General features: G+C 43.0%; 1 long non-coding RNA gene across 1 annotated transcript in view; it reads right to left on the minus strand.

Annotated features, from left to right (window-relative positions):
• The window catches only part of LOC120638831, a 52,898-nt gene extending 34,178 nt beyond the window's left edge, over window positions 1–18,720 (minus strand). Inside the window, exons 1-2 of the long non-coding RNA XR_005660814.1 lie at window positions 18,430–18,720; window positions 17,567–17,698 (exon numbers count right to left, since the gene is read on the minus strand). This is a non-coding gene — a long non-coding RNA (uncharacterized LOC120638831). The remainder of the gene's footprint in view (window positions 1–17,566; window positions 17,699–18,429) is intronic.
• Window positions 18,721–22,533: the final 3,813 nt, after the last annotated feature.

Consider the following 22,533-nt stretch of genomic DNA (forward strand, 5'->3'; position numbering starts at 1 on the left):
AGAGTGGATGAATAAAGGAATATAAGGCATTTGTGAAAAAAGTCAAACTGTGTTTGTTATACAAGAAAAAAGAAGAGCTAATATTTCCTCTCTCCTACCAGATTGTAAACTCCTTGAGGACAGGGATCATGTCTCATAACTGAGGCCTCTTTTTGGTCAGACCACTGTACTTGGGAGCGTACAATACAATTCACAGACACAATCTCGTACTTTCCCATGAGCTTACTACAGTGGTCTGACCAAAAAAAGGTCTCAATAAATACCACCGATTGAATGGATCTCTTTGCCTGTAACTCATTTTAGTGTCCACCTCCCCCACTAGATTACATACTCCTTGAGGACAGGAGTCACGTCTACTAACTCTGTTGTACCCTCCCAAGCACTCTGCGCAGAGTAAGCACTCAGTAAACACTACCCATTGATTAACAGTGCTGTGCACATAGTAAGCCCTTAACAAATGCCATTATTATTATTATTATTACTACATTCTGTGCCCCCTGCTAGTTGCTCAGGTTTGTGGTTGAGAACTGACAATTTTAAAGGATGAGAAGGGGGAGCAGGGGAGGAAGATTGCATCCCTGGAGTCTTTGCAGCAGATATCGGCAGACGTGGTCCTCATTGAGCTGACACAACCTCTCTCCCCCAGACACACATCCCGGGTATGGAGTGAAAGAAACGAACAAACTTGAGTGGGATTTAAGGAGCGCCAACCCTCCTGCCACCCGAGCCAAGTTTAAGATAACACACAGTGTTACTCCCTCGGTCCCTGGCCTGAGAGAAGCAAGAGAACGATAGTATTTTGGATATTATTATCCTTGAAGTTCTTTTAAAAATCCTGTCTCTTCTCTCCACCCCCCTGCCTCACCACCCCCCAAACACACACCACCTCACCAAATGTCTTAGAAATATCATCCTCATTTTACACAAAACAGAATGATCCGAAGCCATACTTACCCAGGGCGAGGCTGACTCATGAAATGGCCGCCATAACTACGCTCAGTAAGTTGTGGGCCTGCCTATTCAGAAACAATATGGCAGACTTTTACCACCTTCATCTGTCAGGGTTAGCCTACCACACCCTTTTTAAAGAGAAAATGTTGGGTGAAACTTGGAGAAATGACAAAGCAAGGAAAACTGCACTGGCAATCGAGGCCAATTCCTCAGGTGATGAATCAGTGGATCATATTACAAGTCATCCATCTCTAAGAAAAGCCTCTCTGAAAACTGTCAAGCACCCTGATGATGGCATTTTTTCAGGTTTGCGGTGACATTTTCTCTCCCTGATTTCTCCATCTAAAAGTTTTCACTTTCTCTTTCCCTCTTTCACCTATTTCTTCTGTCGAACCAATTATTAATGCCTGAAACTGCTTCCTCGTATTTCATGCCCGTTCTTGCCATTAAAACCCCCAGGGTGTGCTTAACTCTTCCAGGAAGTCCATTCCAATAAGGAGTATTCTTCAGAACCGGCTATTTGAAACCTTTCTGGCCCACTGAAACCCCTCTATTCACCAGCTTTGTCCGACAATTCGCTCCCCAAATAATCACCCTCCGACTCATCAGATAAACTGCTGCCTCCTAAGCAAATTACCATTACTGAACTACAACTGGCAGAGCAGTATGACTTTTATATATCATTTCCCCTCAGCGTGACTAGCTGTGAACAGTCCTTTCAGAGAGGAAATAAGCCGCCTAGGGCCCCGCTCCCTAACGTAAAAATACAAATAAAGAAAAGAGTCTCATAATCCTCTTTCTTCGGCAATCGTTGGACCATAAACAAAGGCATCTTGAGAAGCGTCTCATTCTTTAGCATAAATCAGGTTAATGACGAGCTGAGCTCTTTTGCACCAATCTAGATGCTGCCCCGCCAACTTGAAATGCAATGTTCTTCAACTGTGACCATTCTACAGAGGAATTTTGCTCGGGCTTTATTTCCCTAAACAATATCACTCACAAATGCAAACAGATATATTGCCAAGTCATTATTCCGGCCATTATTAAGGCAGGAAGTCGACACTGCTGACTAACCCGGGGCACCAGAAATAATGAGGGTGTTAAACTGAGCCCAATGAATAATGCATCCGGCCCGATTCCTCCGATCTCTTTGGCAGCTCTGTGCCAACCGGCTGAAACTATGCAAGGTGATTATCAAAAATGCACCGTCTGTATGGTTTGGATACACGCCCCTACTGCAGTAGCTCAACTGTTGAAAAATAATAATCGGCGGGCTCGTTGGCATGCTGGGGCTTCGGTGCTGGAGAGTTATATGCTGAATTACAGTCCTGCTAAAAAGGTCCAGCGGGGCGGCCTCCCTTACACGCTCACGGTCCGACGTGTGAGTGTATGGAGTCTGTGGGTCTCCCTGTAAAGGGAGTTCTTGGGGAAATGGTTGTTGGCTTCAGAACACCCAAATAGATCTGTATCATCTCCCATGGGAAAATCCTCCTGCAGGCTCCACTCTGTTGAACTAAACCTGTGCAGAAGGGACCAAATGGCCAACTCCATCAGGGCTCAAACCTCCTCATTCTCTGAGCACCAGCTGGATTCAGAGCCCAGAATGACAACCTACGCAGGGTCCTTCTAACTCGGCTTCGCATCATCACTTTGGGTGACGATGGATGAGTTTGCTAAACCTTACAAAATTACACCATGTCTTAAGCTCTTATTCTGTGCCAAGTCCTGGGCTCAGTGCTCCGTTGAGTAAAAATTCTTAGTGTCTTTTGACCTGCTGCACCCCTGCCCAGGAACTCAGCTGTGGCACTCTGGTCCGAAGGGAAACACAAACTGCCTGGGACAAGAGAATTCCAACGGCGCTGCGTACACCACCAACTCTAAAGCCAGTTCCTTCATCCAGATTTTCAGGCCTGAAGGCCTGGCGATTGGACCGAAGCTCGTCCGTCTCTTACGAAGAGGAAGCGCCATCGCTATCATCATAATCCATTTCAGAGTCCTGATAGTTGCAAGCAGAACTAAACAAAATGCAAGTGTTACTTCTATCAGTCCCCACAAGATCGGGAACTATCAGATCTGTGTTTTGGTGGGGGTTTTATTGATATTTGTTAAGCGCTTACTTTGTGCTAGGCACTGTACTATGTGCTGGGGTAGAGAGATGAAAGCTAATCAGGTTGGTACAGTCTCTGTCCCACATGGGGTTCACAGTCTTAACCTCTATTTTACATATGAGGGAACTGAGGCACAGAGAAGATAAGTGTCTTGTCCAAGGTCACACAGCAGATGAGTGGCAGATCCGGGATTAGAACCCAGATCCGGACGCCCTGGACACACTGTTTCTTTGTAAGTCTGCTTTTCACGGACATGAATTCCTTCCCAAAGAAAAACATATTTAACTGGAAAATTCAGCAAAGAATAGTACTGATGGGCCCATTTTCTGAGAAGTGGAATATCAAAATAGCTTCTGGAATAAAAAAAAAAATGAGTAGACACCCAGCAGAAGGGAGGCATCAGCTCTGGGTGAGGAAAAGAGGGTGGGAAGTGAGGGGTGAGTGGGGAAAGAGACTACCTAGAGACACTGTTTTATAGGGAATTCTGAGGGCAGAATGGGAATTGAAAGATGGCACTAGTCTTGGAGAGCTAATGACCGTCCCTCACCATAATGAGGTCACACCAGCACCTGCTGTCCCTGTACTAAAGTTTTTCCTTCTCGCTCATGAATAACTACGACTTTTAAACCCTTGTTACTTGGTGCCCAGAGATACGGATGAAGAAAAGTACCATAGCCAAGAAGCTGTACGCAGACTTACGCAGAGAACAGAAACAATCCATCTGTATTCCTGTTATAAACAGTGCTCTGAGTAGGAGAGCGGGCAAGAAAATTAAAGATAGATGTCTGCCTCGAGCCTCCAGTTGTCGAGAAATATTGCACAAAACTGGAGAAGAGTCAGGTGAAAGTATGGGTTGTATTTTACAGCTCAATGGTTAGAGAGAAAAAGTAAAATTCTAGATTTGGTTGCATGTTTTTGTGGGGCAGGATATGCTTAGATTTACAGAAGTTCCAGTATCGAGGAAGGAAAAAAATATGAAAAGAAAATTTTGACCAAATTTGAGGACTGTACCTCCAAAACCTAAGGAGCTTGAAAGGTACATAAGTCTTCAGAGGCATGCAAAAGCTGGACGAAAGTGTGGTAGAACATACGTGGTAAGAAAGTTGAAAAAGTTGGGTATTACCTGGCTGTATTGAGAAGTAACAGGCTCTGTGATGAGATTATCTCTGAGAACCCAGGCAGAGCAGCGAGAGAAACTACTTCATGACGGGACGTAACTCTCGATCGGCAGAACAGTAGAAGCTGTGATGGTCCAGCCCAGCCCCAAACAGAGAGTTTATGTACTGAGCGAAAAAGAACACGGTGGGCAAACTAGGGTGACTATTTTCCAAAGTTTAAATTGGGACTGGGGATCAAAAGTAGGGAGAAAGAAGCAGAAGAAAAGGGGGAGAGAGGGAGAAAAACTCAGTCACCAAAAAAGTCTTTCCTTAGGGAAATCAGGTGCCTTGAATGAAGCAATTAGCCCTCCTCTCCCCTCCCCTGCTGCTTCTCTACCTTAACCAGCAGCTGTGTCCCAGCCCTGCTCCTGCGAGCTGGAATCTTTTAACTTATTTTAAAAAGTCCCCAGTGAGAGTGCCAAGCCACAAGACTGGAACTACCATCCGTGAGTCAATCCGTGGAAGCTGCTGGTGGAGCAACCAGCGAGAAAAATGCCGGTCACTTCTCAGCCCCACAGAGCACAGACCCATAAGATTAGTTTAAAAGCCAGGAAGACCAAAAAAGGGGGCAAGTTATATGAATCAATGGCATTTACTGAGCGTTTTCTGTGCACAGAACACTGTACTAGACATCAGGTAGAAAACACTCTGAGTTGGCAGGCACGATCCCAGCTCAAGCTAAACCAAATCCAAAAGTTCCCACTTCACTAACGATAGAGATCCGCCTAAAAAAACGCTCTTTCACCAACTCCAGGCAAACTTGCATAGGCATACCAGCTCCACAAAGTCTAAGGTGAATACTTACAGCTCATGATACGGGCCCTGGAGGCTAGAGGGTTGAGATGGCTCGCCTCCTGAATTTAAAACTTCTGTCCCGCTTGCTGATTGGGTCTTATTCCCAGAGAATTCAGGTTAATGTAGTTCCCAGGCCACGGGTGATAGGAGAGTCAGCCCTTGAGCTCAATTCTGCCTCCAATAGAGGCTTGAGTATTTCTCAACTCTTCAGTGCCCCAGCTCACACTCCTGCTCCCCCAAATCTCCAGGCTTTGGTCAGATCGCTCCATTCATTCAATCCTATTTATTGAACGCTTACTGTGTGCAAGGCACCGTACGAAGCGCTTGGAAGAGTACAGTATTACACTAAACGGACACATTCCCCGCCGACAGTGAGCTTCCAGAAGTTGAAACACCCAGGGAGGTGACGCCCAGCGGGTGCAGCTGCCCCACAGGGCCAAAAGCCTGAAAGCCAGAGCTACCAGCCATTTCAGGGACTCGACAGCATCACAGGAGTGGACGCGCACCTTTCCTTGCCTTGGAGTGTAGGCTGCCGGTTGCCCGGCTAGCAGGGTCCCTGCCAAACCGATTTTCTTAATAAGAAACTTACTCTTATTACCAACTTCGATTTTCTTACCAACTTACTCACCGTACCTCGATGTCGTCTATCCCACCACCGACCACTCACCCACGGCCTCGCATCCCTTCTCCGACTAAGCGCTCGTTTCCCCTACTACCTCTCCCTTCTGCATTGGCCTATGCACTTTAATCTGCACCTTTTAAGCGCCTGATATTCACCCCACCCTCGGCCCCCACAGCACGAATGGGCATATCCATCATTTATTTCGGTGTCTGCCTCCCCCTCCCCGAGACTGTGAGCTCCTTGAGGGCAGGGAATGTATCTATCAGCTCCGTTCTATTGTATCTCAAATCGCTTAACACAGTGATTGGTGTTTAGTAAATACCATGGATTGATTGATTGTTTTGTCTCCATATTCCGGACATGGGATTACATTCCGCACCCCCGGCTGGCTGCTGGGTGAAATATCACCGGACCGACGGGTTTCTATTGCTCCGTCTTTCCTTCCTGGACTCATAAAGCAGAGACGATCGAACGCGGCTCGGGGCCTCTAGGGAAATGGTTGCCCAGTTGGTCTTCAAGACCTCCAATCCGTACTGCCTTTTGAGGAAGTCCTCCCTGATTAGCATTTACACCCAATCGTCCTGCACAGGAGAACCCGCAAAGTATTTTGACATTCCCAAGCTTAGTAACTGCAGGTTAACTTGTATCCACTCCAGCACTTAACACAGTGCTTGGCACCTAGTAAGTGCTTCACAATACCATCATTAATAATATAAAACTCCAGGCAAACGCCTCCTCACTTTATGCCGCACAGGTCCAGCCCTATCCATAATAATGATTCCCTTCCAGCCTCAGAGGATACAATCAATCGTATCTATTGAGTGCTTATCATATACAGAGCACTGTACTAACCCCTTGGGAGCATACATTAGACAGAGTGGGTAGACAGGTTCACTGCCCACAAGGAGCTTACAGTCTAGGTGGGGAGACAGGCATTAATATAAACGAATCCATTTCGGTTATGGACATAAGCTCATTGTGGGCAGGGTAGGGAGATGGAAGTGAGAGAGCTGAGAAGAGAGATGAGGATGCAGACAGAGAGGGAGTTGGAAGAAGAGAGACAGGAAGGGGACAGAGGAAGAAGGAGAGACGAGCAAGAGTAAATACAGAAATGTAGAGCATGTTCAAGAAGGTGTGCCTGGGATATGGCAAAAAGTTCAAATAGCATAAATGTTTCACAGGTTTGAGCTAGGAATACCATATTTCCACAATGGGACAGGCAAGTTGATTTTGATGTTCACGATTAAGGCTCCTTTACTTGGCTAATTATGTATATGTATTTTTGAATTTCGGGCTGTACCAAAGGATCTCGGACTGAGTTCCAAACCGAAATCCCCATTTGCTTCTAGATCTTCTATCACCTTCTCGGATAACAAATTTATAAAAAGCGTGAAGGCCTTCACCTGAAAGAGAAATAATTTCCTTGAAGAAATAAATTTCCCATTTTTAATTTGAAAGGTATTTGAGAATTAATATGCTACTCTGAAGATTCAGGCCTTTTCTATTAATTTAAGTGTATGAATTAATGATACCATCAAATATTTAATTGTGATATTGAAATGCTGAGCAGTGTCTTAACACTTATTATTCTTTTAAAATTAACATTTTCCTGGACTGCCCATACTATCTGTTCCATAATAGCACCATAGAGGACGATGAAAGGCTTTGGGTTTGCTCTGAAGTCGGTTTTAAGAGGCAGTATTTAATACAGATTAAAATCAGTTTTGGGAGAACCGATGAATCCACACTCTAAAAGAGTGAAATTGATTAACCAAATGGAAAATGTTTCTTTTTGAATTAGAGCATCTTGTCTCACAGGGTCAAATCCAAGGGTCTTTTTTTTTTATCATAATTGTTAAACACTTACTAGGTGTCAGACTCTGTACTAAGTGCTCAGGTAGAATCTAGCTCTTCAGGTTGAACATGGTCCCTCTCCCAGCTGGGGCTCACAGGCTTAATCCCCATTTTGCAGATGATGTAATGGAGGCACAGAGAAGTGAAGTGACTTGCTCAAGGTCAGTCAGCAGTGGAAAGAGCATGGGCTTGGGAGTCAGAGGTCATGGGTTCGAATGCCACTTAGCTGTGTAACTATGGGCAAGTCACTTCACTTCTCTGTGCCTCAGTTACCTCATCTGTAAAATGGGGATTAAGACTGTGAGCCTCACGTGGGACAAACTGATTACCCTGTATCTACCCAGGGCTTCGAACAGTGCTCTGCATATAGTAAGCGCTTAACAAATACCAACATTATTATTATTATTATTATTATACAAGGTGGAGCTGGGATTAAAAATTCAGGTTGTTCTGACTCACGGGCCCAGGATCTCTCCACGAGGCCATGCTGCTTCTCGAGGGCAGGGATCATGCCTACCGACTCTATCGTACTGTACTCGCCCAAGGGCTTAGTAGAGTGTACGGCGCTAAATAAATACCACTGATTGATTAATTGATTGATGGAGTTCCCGGTCTAAGGGGGAGAGAGAGAACAGGAATTGGATGTGAGGATCCAAAACCAATGAGCAGACTGCTTTACGTGTAGGAAGGGTGGAATGCGGAGCCACTGCACATCTGGATAAGGTCTCTCTTATCCAGGTGGGGGTCTGCTGTGTGACCTTGGGCAAGTCACTTCATTTCATACCCTACCCTCTTTGAAGCAGCGCTGCCAATATCCTTCCTCTCAGTTCCCTCTCCCTCCGTCTCCTGATAAATTTAGGATTCTAAAGTGTCAGCTGTGTCTTCCCTCTAAGTACTGGACTCTCCAGATTCTCTTGCCCTCAAAGCTCCCAAGCTTTGAAACGCGGAGACGCTTCTCGAAGAAACTGTCTATTATGTGGCGATGGCTCCATTACAAGCGATAATGGAAACTTTATTTAAAATTAATTGAGGAACGAAGCGCCTACTGAAAAAACCATTATTCGGGGCAGACGGATGAAAAAGTTCAACCAACCTCAAACTCCAACTCCACATCATCTACCAGACTGAAACATTGACATTAGGAAACTGAGTCCTCATCATCATTGCCCGGGCAACCCCAATTATCCCCCCTGGAATTGCTCTGTTTCAGGGAGGGTATTTTTGGTTAAGACCTGATCTACTGGGATTTCCTGGGTAAGGGATGAGGAGGCCATAGAAATAAATAGTCAGATTAGGGCTTTTTTTTTTAATATAGGAGAACTTGGTGTGAAGAAAAGCAATTGGAAGGGAAAGAATTGCTCCCAGAGCAGGGATTAGGATGGGGTTTAATAAAACACGCTTATTAAAATTACCTGTGAACGAGACTGCTCTTGGGGAGGGCACAGAGGTGATCCTTTTTTATTTCTTCTAAAGACAAACCCAGGGCATATTCTTCCACGGACGGCTACCGTCTGTGAAGAGCAGTAGCAGGATGGGGGACTCAAAGGGCCCCGTTGAGCTGTGGCAACATAATGTTAGAATTCTTTTCCCGCAGATATTAAGTCAAAAGCTGAAAGGTAGGCGAGATTTGGCTGATTTCTGAAATAAAAGCCTGTCACTTCTCGACTCCATTTCAATTCAGTGAGAGGCAACATGGCCTTGTAGGAAGAGCCAGCTCAAAGAGTCATAGGACCTGGGTTCTAATTCCAGTTCTGCCATTTTTTGTACGGTATTTGTTAAGTGCTATATAACTAGGTGTACTAAGCCCTGGGTTAGATACTAACTAACCATCTCTTTAAGTGATATATTATAAATTACATATTCATATTAATGTCTGTTTCCCCCTCTAAACTGTAAGGTCATACAGCAGACAAGTGGTGGACCAGAATTAGAACCCAGGTCCTCTAACTCCAGGCCTGGGCTCTTGCCACCAGGACCTGCTCCTTCACCGCACTGCTCCTAACAAAGGGTGCATAATGGAAGCAGAATGATAGGCTTCACCAATCAGTTTTCATCAAAGTGGCTACAGATTTATTTTTGGTGATTTGGAGAGAGCAATTGTCTCGCGTGAGTGGGTAGATGGAAGATCTCCAGGTGATTAGGCCAAAATATTTATGCATCAAGTGATCACATAAACCATGGTCACAGTGCAAGGATAAGAAAACAAATACAAACACATCCAATGAAGGTATTTATTTGAATTCATTCTTGATTCAAAATCTTTAGAAAGAGGATAAAGATACTTAATTATGGCTTGGTTATAGATAGAAATGAAAGAAGAAGTACGGGCTAGTGAAAGAGCCCTGGCCTAGGAGTCAGAAGACCTAAGTTCTAATCACAGTGCCTGCTGGGCAACTTAAGGTAAATCACTTAACTTCTCTGTGCTTAATTCATTAGATTGTAAGCTCCCTCCTAGACTGTCAACTACTTGATGGAAGGGAATGTGTCTGCCACCCCTTTTATATTGTACTCTGCCAAGCACCTAGTTCAGTGATCCGCACCCAGTAAGTGCTCAATAAATACCATTGATTGATTAATTGCTTCTGTTTCCTCATCTGTAAAATGGGGATGAGAGTCCCATTCCTCTTCCTGTTAGATTGTAAGCCCCATGAGAAACAGGGGTTGTGTCCAATCAGTTTACCTTATATCTACCTCAGGTCTCAATTTAGACCTTGGTACAAAGTAAATCCTTAGTAAATACTACTATTACTGATATTAAATGAAAGGAATAGATTAAAAAAAACCACTGTTTGGTAGTAAAATAGCGGCCATGATCTCTATGGCTTTCCCTACCAAATCCTTCACACTTCCTCCTCTTATAACATATACCTACAAGCTATTTTCTAAAGCTTCCCTAAAAGATGGGAATCATAGACCTTGGATTCAAAAAAGCTCTTTCGACTCCAAATGAAAAAACTGGAAAACTTTGCAATATGATAGTCAAATTGGAAAATGTGATTTTAACGTATTTGTGAGTTGATGTAATTTCTGCCAATCATCTATTCTAGTTTTGTGTTCGAATCCCTTGGGAATGTTCAATATTTAACATAAATCTCCATGACCATTCAATAGAGATTTGATTTGTGCTGCAAATACATTATGGCTTACTCATATATCCTACTGACAGACGGAGAGATAAAATTACACGATATAAGTGTCTTGTTTTCTACCAAGCATATTTTTAAATCTAGGAAATCACATAACATCTTGGATTTACTTTTAACTACATGCTGGGTGCTTATCTGAACCCAGGGCTTTAGCTCAAGAACAATATCTGTTTTGTTTTGCCTTGGGAGATGTGACAACATAAGCCTAATTAGTTAGTGGAACTGACCTCCTGGAAAGACAGTACTGGCAATGGAAAGTATCCCCTTGGGGAATGGGAAGATTAAGACTCTGATTTTTATTTTTTTTAATAGATTTATGTTTAGTTTAATTCCTATAAAATAAATATAACATCCATAAGGGGATGATCGACTTTTAATTAAAAATGTGTAAACTATACATGTGTAACACTGGAACGCTTTCTCATCACTGAGTGGTTTATCCAGTTATTTAATCATTTTAAGATAGCGAGGACTTGGGGCATAAAGTGAAAAATTGCGGTGCTCCATCTATCAGTAACAATTTATCAGTCAGTGATACTTATTGAGTGCTTACCGTGTGCCTAACACTGTACTAGATGCTTGGGAGAGAATAATACAGAAGAATTGGTAGAACCTGTAGGATTCGTCTGTATTCCATGGAACCGAGATAGGAAGAATGGAGAAATCTTTCTCATCTGGAATATAAATTTGCTACTGGCTCTTCCCTTCTCCACCCGGATCCTCTATGCATCTTTGAAATGACTCACATACAGGGCTCCCTGAGAATCATGAAACCCTAGGAAATATTTTTGACCTATGCTACCGCTATTTCTCTGAGTTTGCTTAGAGAAAGGAATAGGGAGTCAGGTGACAAGAAAATCCTAAAACTTTTCCCCAGTAGCGGGAATGTAGGGCTGTCCTTGCTTCAAAGATGACCCTGTTGACACTGCAAATCGAAGATTCCATATTGTTCTTCCTGCTTTCGGACTGAGTCCCATGTGGGACCCGAATTCTCGTATCTATCTCAGCACTTAGAGCAGTGCTTGGCACATAGTAAGTGCTTAAGAAACAATACAATTATTTATTATTATTATTAATAATAATAATAATCCCTTTAGCATTCTCAGTGCAAAATATAAATGAAGTACAAGGGGCTTCTTCTGGATTTTGTTGTTGCTGCTGAGAAATACAAGAGTCGGGCGCCATCAAGTGGAAGTTAAAGATTCCACCTATTTCCCCAAATTGGTGAAGATCCCCATTCCTGGGCACGGCGATTCTTGTAGCATCTCCTGTGGGAAATTTAATTCACGCCCGTACGTCATCATCATCATCATCAATTATATTCATTGAGCACTTACTATGTTCGGAGCACTGCCCGAAGCTCTCGGAAGAGTACACCACACCTTCCCTGTGGACATCTGGGCCAGCTTTTTCTTAAATTAATAATGTTGGTATTTGTTAAGCGCTTACTATGTGCAGAGCACTGCTCTAAGCGCTGGGGTAGATCCAGGGTCATCAGGTTGTCCCACGTGAGGCTCACAGTTAATCCCCATTTTACAGATGAGGTAACTGAGGCACAGAGAAGTGAAGTGACTCGCCCACAGTCACACAGCTGACAAGTGGCAGAGCCGGGAGTCGAACCCATGACCTCTGACTCCGAAGCCCAGGCTCTTTCCACTGAGCCACGCTGCTTCCTTAGGAGTAGAACAATAAACCTCTTCAGCCTCAAGGTATCCCCTGAGGAAAGCATCAGTTGGTACAAACAAGGCCTATGCCACTCTTGACACTCTCCGAGCAGGCTAGGAAGAGAATTCCTTAAGATCACTGGCTAATTACAGAAACCACACGTTTAAGGTGATGTCAGTATTTCTCCCAGAATGACCTGATTTCAGGGGCATATAAATCTAACTGAGGAAACAAAGTTAGCAAAATATCTTTCTTCGGCCACTGAGGCCTTAGCTGGGTCAAGTACCTAGGGTTGGCTTAACCACAGTTTGGGATCCCCAAATCAAGCCTATGACCGGAGCTTCGGCAAAGTTGCAGTTTCCCCAGTGTTATCATTAATAGCCCCCCATGAAGTAAATTTAATCCCGAAAAATCTGTTGGCCCAGATCCATCCTCGTCCTAATAGACCATACTCTTTCCCTACACAGGGAGAAAGAAGTTTGGAAGACACTGAGACCGAAGATCACGGAGGATATAGGACTGAACCGAAGAGTGCTCTATTCTCTCCAGCCCAGGAGAAACAGTTGCGGATAATCATCTGTCAGCAAGGCTACTGTCAGCAAACTGTTGAGGTATCCATTCATGGTCCTAAAGGGGCAGTGTCAAGCCTGAGATGCATCACTTCATTCAGTCATTCATTTAATTGCATCTATTGAGCACTTACCGTGGGCAAAGCACTGTACTAAGCGCTTAGGAGAGTATAACAGTAAACACACACATTCCCTACTCACGATGAGCTTGCAGTCTAGAGGAGGAGACAGACATGAATATAAATAAATAAATACATTACAGGTATGTACCAAAGTACTTTGGGGCTGGGTGGCGGGGATGAATAAAGGGAGCAAGTCAGGGTCATGCAGAAGGGAGTGGGAGAAGAGGAAAGGAGCGCTTAATCAGGGAAGGCTTCTTGGAGATGTGCCTTCAATAAAGCTTTGAATCTGTTGGATATGAGAAGGGCGTTCCAGGCCAGAGGTAGGATGTGGGAGAGACAATATGCTGGAATTAGAGGGATTGTAGAGTAGAGAAGGGAGAACCCAGCCAGCAGGGTTCAACATTTCGTGGCCATTTTTTTCAGCTTTCCATATGGCCAGGCCTCTATCAGGTACAGAAATGGCACCGGCTGCCTTCACGTCTGGTATTTTTCTTTCAAGCCCCCGGCCTTCCTCCGGATCAGCTCCTGCCGCTGAGTTCTGCAGCTCGGAAGCTGTGCCTGTTTTCCGAGAGTCTCGGGAAGAACGGCAAAACTTCTGGAGCAGGTGAAGCCATCAGAGGGCACCCCCTCCCCCTTCCACACAACTCGATGTTTAAGTAAGCTCCTCCCGGCCCCAAGCTTGAAACGGTTCTAGCCACTGCAGAGATGAAATTTACAAGTGTCCGGCTTTTAAAAAAACTGCTCTATATTTCAAGGAACAAATTATGCTGACCGGGCCACGAGCTTTAGCGGTGATGTACGATTCTGAGGTCAAAGAGAAGAGCCATTTTGATGTTGAATTAGGTCCCTACTCTCGAAGAGGGAGGGGACATGTCAAAATTATTGATGATAATTCTTAAGAGGAGAAAGTAAGTGGATGTCATAAAATTCTTTGAAAGGTTAATGGGTTTAAAATATAATAAGGCAGGAGTTATAGTTAAGAGAAGAAGAGGTGCCAGTGAAAATTGAGAGAAAGTTGTTTACGCATAGGTTGTGTATAAGGTATCAAAGACAATAAAATCAATTATAGTCCTAGAAATTTCCCAGAGAACGTTTATGGCTGTAAAGGGGAAAATGACCTCACACAATTGCTAGAAATAAGGGTAGCATAAAGAGGCAGTGGGAAGTCTTCCAATTTTGAAATTCTCGAGTGCAATCAATTTCCCTTTTCTCTTCAATGTAGAAGTACTTCATGCTACTCTTGGGGTTGTTTGGACCTTATACTGATCGATCAATCAATCTATCCTATTTCTTGAGCACCTACCATGGGCAGAGAGCACTGGGAGAGTACAAGGTAACAGAGTTGGTAGACACATTCCCTGTCTTCAAAGAGCTTACAGTTGAGAGGGTTATCTCGTTGGTGCTGGAGCTTTGTCATGGGCCCGCACTTGAATAATAATAATAATAATTATTATGGTATTTGTTAAGCGCTTACCATGTGCGAAGCACTGTTCTAAGTGCTGGAGTAGATAAGGAGTAATCCGGTTGTCCCACGTAAAGCTCACAGTCTTAATCCCCATTTTTTCAGATGAGGTAACTGAGGCACAGGGAAGTGATTTGCCCAAGGTCACACCGCAGATAAGAGGTGCAGCTGGGATTAGAACCCATGTCCTCTGACTCAGGTAATCTGCTGAATTTACAGCTGTCAAACCGGGCAGTCAGAGCCATCCTCGCCTTCCAAGCTCTTCTGAAAACCCAGCTCCTCTAGTACACAATTCCCAGCTAATTTCCACCATGGCTGGCTTGCCATCCCAACCACCTCGCTTACCACTTATGCAGTCAGTTCTCTTTTAATTTCATTCTGGGATTCGGCTAGAACGCTACTGAAAAATCTGGGAGTATTTTTGCCACTACATTCCTCTGTCTGGATAGAACATCATCTGGAAGTCAGGACAAGTAGTTGAAGTTTCAGAAAAAGTAACTGCGTATTAGTGCCTGTGGTATTAGTCAAGGCAAGAATATTATAATGCAACTTTTCCTTTTCAAACTTCTTCAGTTTATAGGAGAACTGACTATATACTATTTTACGGTCTCCATTTATTTCTCCATTTCACCACACTCTTGCTACGACAAATTTTATTTCTATCTTACCCCTGCTTTCTCTGTATAAGTACCATTTATACCTGCTGTTTCTCCAATTAGATTTTAAATTCTTTAACAACAGCGACTCTGTCTTTTGCTTTAATCAGACTGTCCCAAATGTCTACGACAATGTTTTGCACTGAGGAGCTGAACAATTAATACTTTTAAATGAATGAGCTAATCCTGATTGGGGGAGAAAAACATTTTTCTTGACTTTTTCGAATAACAGCACCTCTCTACTTCATTTTGGCTTCTGTTTGATTCTCAAATGAGAATTATTTTGGGCATTGGGAACTGTTTAAGAATCAGCCACCAAAAATGATCTCAATTTTTCCTTGCCATGGATCACTCACTTCAAAATAGCTGAGAGGGGAGCAACTGACACTATGGGCAAGTTGAATGGCAAAGACATAGTCAGAGGTGGCTTTAAAAGTTCACTCCTGTGGGTTGGGTTGAATCTAACTCGCATCTCTGACTCAACCAGAGAAAGCTCCCGGCAGCTCCTAATCCATACCTTCTCTTCGAACCCTACGGAATATACATGCACTCTGACGTTTCCTTTTTCTGTAATTTATTTGAATGTCTGTCACCTCCTCTAGATTTTAAGCTCCTTGTGGGCAGGGATCTTGTTTTCTGAATCGTACTCTCCCAAGCACTCGCGACAGTGCTTTGTACATAGTATGTACTCAATACATACCAATGACTGATTGACTGGAAGAGGTGTGGAAGAAATGGCTCTCCAGAACTCGATACTCGGAGGAAAGAAAGGAACCGTGAAAAGATATTTATTCCACACTCTCCCCTCCTTTCTGAGATTAGAAGATGATGTCACCCAGAACTCATGAACCACCACTGAAAGAGATGATTATATTGTTCAACGAGGTATCCAGAGAACAATCCTACAGATTGTTTACCCTATTCTAGGGCTCAACAGTATTCACAACAAATTATTTTTTTTGAATATCAATCAATCAATGATAGTATTTATTATGTTCTTATTATGTGCCAAAGCACCGTACTAAACCCTGGGGTAATTGCACGGTAACCAGATCAAACACAATCCCTGACCCAGACACACAGTCTGAGGGAATATCATATCATTTACTTGTCATTCACTGAGTAGTTCTCCTTCTTATGACAATGCATTGCCAAATGTGTCTTTGATTCTTTCTGTTGGATTAGATTTCCTTCATTACTCTGAACATTACATTTCATCCAGAAATTTTAGGACCAAGCATAAAAAACACAAAAAAATTATGGTCCAATCACACTTTATGATTTTATGGCAAATTAGTTAATAGCAATTGTAAAGGTCTATCAAATATATTTAAAGAGGTAACTAAATCTAACCCATTCATTTAGCATCCATAAAAAGAATCGCAAATTCAGTTGGCTTGTAGGTCTAACATTCTCCATTATAATTTAGAAAAAGACACTTAGCACATTTCTGGCAGAGCAGAAGGAGGATACTGGGCAGAGATAAAGACCAAATAACACAGCCAGTTTCTGGAACACAGGATGTGTTAAAATTGTCCTCCTTTCTTGGTGAATCATTATGTACGAAACAATGAAATTAGATGGTGTGAAAGTATCAAAGTCATTGTTGCTTAGGCCCCGTACGCATCTTTAGAGCATTCTAACCAGCACTTTGTGAGCACTTAACACTGCACATTCTGTGCCGGTTTTGTTATTTTTTAATTGTCATATTAGGAGACGAGGAAGAATAAAAATTCCCAAAGTATTTATGGGTGTTCAGGCTGGATGTGTCAGCGGTGTTTCGAACTGGGGCCAGGGCGTTCTAACGAGGAACATTTGCCGAAGGATTTCTGGATACAAATCATTGAGTCTCATTTTTGCCTAAGTTACCTGCTCAGAGTAAGATTAAATTTTTCATTAAATGTTTCCATCAGCTTTCCCTTTCTTACCTTCCCTCTCCCATCTCCTACTACAACCCATAGCAAACTGCCTTGAAACCTGCCCTGGTAGTTGCCCCAGAGACTGTTCCTTCATCAATCCATCAATGACACTTATTGAGCACCTCCTGAGGAGATGCACTGTTCTAAGTGATTTGGAGAGGGCGTCAGAAGCAAGTCCTAGTCCTCAAGGAAGCAGCGTGGCTCAGTGGAAAGAGCACGGGCTTTGGAGTCAGGGCTCATGAGTTCGAATCCCAGCTCTGCCACTTGTCGGCTGTGTGACTGTGGGCAAGTCACTTAACTTCTCTGTGCCTCAGTTCCCTCATCTGTAAAACGGGGATTAAGATTGTGAGCCCCACGTGGGACAACCTGATTCCCCATGTCTACCCCAGCGCTTAGAACAGTGCTCGGCACATAGTAAGCGCTTAACAAATACCAACATTATTATTATTATTATCATCTAATGGTGAAGACAGACAAAAATGAGTTACATGATACGGAGAACAGGAGGAAGGATAAGGATAGCTAACCTCCTCGACTGACCTTGTTTTGCTCCCTTGTCCAATTCAGGCTGGATGACAGTATTTCTTAAATGAAAATGGAGTCACTTTGAAGAATTGCATGATGGCATTTCTTATTGGCGAAAATCATTCAGCGCTTCTATAAAGGCTCCTGCTATTGGCGATGGAGGGATAGAGTTTGAGTGAGAATACATTTCAACACTCAGACTAAAAGACATTCACAAACAAGAGGAAGAATGAAAGCTATGAAGTGTGATCAGAGCTCCTGATAATATAAATATGGAAATGTAGTGCCCGATCACACCTTAGACTTTAAAAACCTGTTGACTTCTCAAAAGAGAAGAGTTCATAAAATAATAGTCAAACAGCTTAGATTTCCAACCAAGCAGCTTCTCAGGGGCACAAATCAATCAAGGGTATTTGCTGAGCGTTTACTGAGTGCAGACCACTGTACTAAGTGCTTGGGAGAGTATAACAGAGTTGGTAGAGACGTTTTCTGCCCCCAACAATCTTACAATCGAGAGGAGAGACGACCTTCTGTTCTTATTAATCGCTATTTATTTTCTCAACATCGCTTATCAAAATATAACGGGGTGGCCATAATTACAGCAAGGCTATACAAAAATCATTCTCTTTTTCCAAAACTAGGCAGATTCAGCTAGGGGGAGTAGTACTGGTAATGACTGGGAAAAGGCACAAAAAAAAATACAAGGCCCCTTCCATCCTCATAAGAAGCTTATACTCCTCTCCTCTCACATAATAATAATAATAATAATTATTAATAATAATCCAACTAATCTGGATAAAGTTTCCCAGATTAGTGTCCCTTTGGTTTGGGCTCAAAGTATTGGTGAATTTCTATGAAATATCAGGACCGAGACTCACCTGTGGTTCATAATGGGAGAATTCTTCATCATCATAATCATCATCATCCTCAGCGTCATCATGTTTATATTGGTAGAGAGGCAGTGAAGACTAATGGAAAGAATATGGAAATGGGAGTCAAGAGATCTGGGCTGCATCCTAGCTCTGATGTTAGGTTGCTGAGTGACCTTGGGTAAGTCATTTAGTATCGCTGAGCCTCAGTTTCCTTAATTGTTCTATTTATCTTATAAGTCTGTGAGCCGTAGGTGACATTTTTGAGCTGATTATCTTTTATCTATCCCTGTTTGTGGCAAAAAATCAGTGCTTAAAAATTACCATAATTTTTCTTCTAAAATTTCAGAGCCATTGTCAAATCACTCTACTTTTTAAGAGTAGTTCCCTCTCTCTGAAAAGCTAAGAGATGACAATATAATTTTATTCATCCATTAAATCAATTAATCAACGGCATGTATGGAATGTTTACTGTGTGTACAGCACTCTACTAAGTGTTTGAGAAAATACAGTATATTAGAGTTGGGAGTGGGCAAGTCACTTCACTTCTCGGTGCCTCAGTTACCTCATCTGCAAAATGGGGATTAAGACTGTGAGCCTCACGTGGGACAACCTGATCCCCTTGTATCTACCCCAGCGCTTAGAACAGTGTTCCTCACATAGTAAGCGCTTAACAAATACCAACATTATTATTATTATTATTATGTTTCCTGCCCACGAAGCGCTTACAGGATAAAGGGGGAGACAGATATTAAAACAAATTATGGATATAATAATAATAATGGTATTTGTTAAGCGCTTACTATGTGCCAAGCACTGTTCTAAGTGCTGGGGTCAATAGAAGGTAATCAGGTTGTCCCACATGGGGCTCACAGTCTTAATCCTCATTTTACAGATGAAGTAACTGAGGCACAGAGAAGTTAAGTGAGTTGCCCAAAGTCACACAGCTGATGAGTGGCGGAGCCGGGATTAGAACCCATGACCTCTAACTCCCAAGCCCGGGCTCTTTCCATTAAGCCACACTGCTACATTAAGGACTGTGGGGCTGAGTGGAGTGAAAAAAGGGTGCTGAAAGGGTACGTATCAAAGTGCAGAGGCAATCAATCAATTAATCATATTTATTAAATGCAGAGCACTGTACTGAATGCTTGGGAGAGTATAATTTAACAGAGTTGGTAGAAACGTTCCCTTCCCACGACCATCTTACACTCTAGAGGGAGATGTAGATTTCGATATAAATAAATTACAGATACGAAGATAAGTGCTGTGGGGCTAAGGGAAGGGTGAATAAAGGATGTAAATGCAAGCGCAAGGCAGAAGGGCGAGGGAGTAGGGGAAATGAGGTTTTAGTTGGGGAAGAAGTCTTGGAAGAGATGGGACTTGAATAAGACTTTGAAAGTGGGGAGAGGGTTGATTTTTCATAAGCGAAGGGGGAGGGAGTTCCAGGCCAGAGGGAGGACATGGGCAAGGGGTCAGCAGAGAGATGAGACTGAGGTACAAGTGAGTAGGTCAGGTGGAAATATTAGAAAACATAACCCCTTTTTTTCCACAGGAGACTATCTTAAACCTGACTAACCAACAATTACCCGGAGCTGGTATTCTGTTTACAGAAATCTCAGGCGGAGAATAGAGGGAACTCTCTTAGTAGTCACAACACACTTTTAAAGTGAAACCCTCAGTCCTAAAACGTGGGGGTTATGTTCTGGACGCAACCGGCCTTGCAGTACTTAGCCCTCGTTCGACCCAGCTCTCGGGTACACAGCATATAACATTACACTCCGACATCGCATCACTCTATAATCTTCGTGGTAGAATTACTTTATAGCTCTAGGGAAGGACCCAAATTCTTAGGATGAAAATGAGGCAATCTGCTAAGAACTTCAATACTTATATTACTGCGATAAAAATATAGGAGACGGCAACTAACAATAATTGTAGTAATTAAGAGCTTACTAAGTGTCAAGCACTGTCCTAAATATTGGGGTAGCTATAAGATACCGTCCCTGTCCCACATGAGGCTCAGTGTCTAACAAGCTATTAATCGTGAGTTCCCGCAAATTCGCTTCTTTGCTCTGTCTTTTATTGCGTATTAAAATAGTTTCTCATTAACAGTGAAAAACTCCCAACGCTTCATAAATGTTCTAGTTCCTTAATGATATTTCTATGCACAGTGCATTATTTGAACTTTAGAGAATTCGATTAGAATTCCATAATTAGGTAATAGCAGCTCTTGAAATTTGCAAACCCTCATGCTGAATTCCTTAAACATATGACTAGAAAATATGAAAATAGCAGGCCTCGGTTACAAAATATTTCAAAGCTATTCAATCCCTTCAGCAGGATGAGAGAGTTCGACTGTGAAAAGAGTGAGCCGTATTCCCCATTTATAATGACGATTTTCTATTATGCGTGTCAACCGAGGAGGGAGAAATTATACAGCTGAGGGAGACAGAAAAAAGTGAGCACTGTATCGTTAAAAATTAGACGTGACGAACACGAAGGCCAGAACTGTACTTCTGAAAAAGACAATATGAGACTTGGTTATACCAGTCGATGGGGAAAAGGGAGATTTAACATCTCACTTGATCACAGCTGGAAGCAGGAGATGCCTGAGCTTTGTTATCTGTTCCTTAAGTTACACATTTGCTTTTCTCACTGCACAAAAAAAAGCCTCATCCACCAAAGCAGTTAATGAATAGTCATCCTCCTTTACACCAAAAAAGACTTTGTCTTGCTTTCATTTCTGTCTAAAGTACAATAGACTCTCCATAGGGGCAGATGAATTTAGAACAATAAATGACAGGCAAATGCTTAGTGGTTAAAGCAGAAATGAACTAGGAATAAACAAACAAGTTTCAACCTGATTTAATACACAGGATGCCATTTTCTTCTTTACTTCTGCATACTCTATTTACTTCTCTTTGAAGATGAGCAAGTAGAGATGGGATCCCTCTAACCTGCCACGTTTGTTTTTTTTTAATCTGATACTTTTCAGGATGGAACGTAAGGCAAGAATAAAAGCTAGGAGGCTAAGGATGGAGTAATAATAATAATAATGTTGGTATTTGTTAAGCGCTTACTATGTGCAGAGCACTGTTCTAAGCGCTGGGGGAGATCCAGGGTGATCAGGTTGCCCCACGTGAGGCTCACAGTTAATCCCCATTTTACAGATGAGGGAACTGAGGCCCAGAGAAGTGACTTGCCCACAGTCACACAGCTGACAAGTGGCAGAGCGGGAGTCGAACTCATGACCTCTGACTCCGAAGCCCAGGCTCTTTCCACTGAGCCACGCTGCTTCCCACTTCTGTAATTCTTCATTACAGACGATCTACCATTTTAAATAACAGCATCATTTAAGAACTTCCAATATTTAAGGAAGTCTAATGGAAAATTCGCATCATAAATTTGGCGAATTCAATGTTTTTTCTGCCAAACTTATGGAATCTCATTAAGATCGTGGGCAAGAGGTCTGCAGCGAGACAGAGATCCATCGTATTTATTGGGTGCTTCCTTGGCATAGAGCACTGTACTAAGCGCTTGGGAGAATACAACATAACAATATTCCCTGCCCACGGTGGGTAGGTCATAGTAGGAGATCAGCGAGTCGATAATAATAATGATGATGTTGGTATTTGTTAAGTGCTCACTATGTGCCGAGCACTGTTCTAAGCGCTGGGGTAGACTCGGAGGGGCCAAGGTGATTGAGAGCTTTGAAGCTGATGGTGAGGAGTTTCTCTCCGATGGGTGGGCAACCATTCATTCAATAGTATTTATTGAACGCTTACTATGCGCAGAGCACTGTACTAAGCGCTTGGAATGAACAAGTCGGCAACAGATAGAGACAGTCCCTGCCGTTTACACTGGAAGTGCTTGAAGAGTGATGATTTTGATGGCATTTGTTAAGCGCTTACTACGTGCAAAGCACTGTTCTAAGCGCTGGAGAGGATTCAAGGTGTCCCACGTGGGGCTCATGGTCTTCATCCCCATTTTACAGATGAGGTCATGAGGCCCAGAGAAGTGAAGTGACTTGCCCACAGTCACACAGCTGACAAGTGGCGGAGCCGACATTCGAACTCACGACCTCTGACTCCCAAGCCCCGGCTCTTCCCACTG

The sequence above is a fragment of the Ornithorhynchus anatinus genome, chromosome 14 (genome assembly GCF_004115215.2).
Source record: "Ornithorhynchus anatinus isolate Pmale09 chromosome 14, mOrnAna1.pri.v4, whole genome shotgun sequence".
Lineage (NCBI taxonomy): Eukaryota > Metazoa > Chordata > Mammalia > Monotremata > Ornithorhynchidae > Ornithorhynchus > Ornithorhynchus anatinus.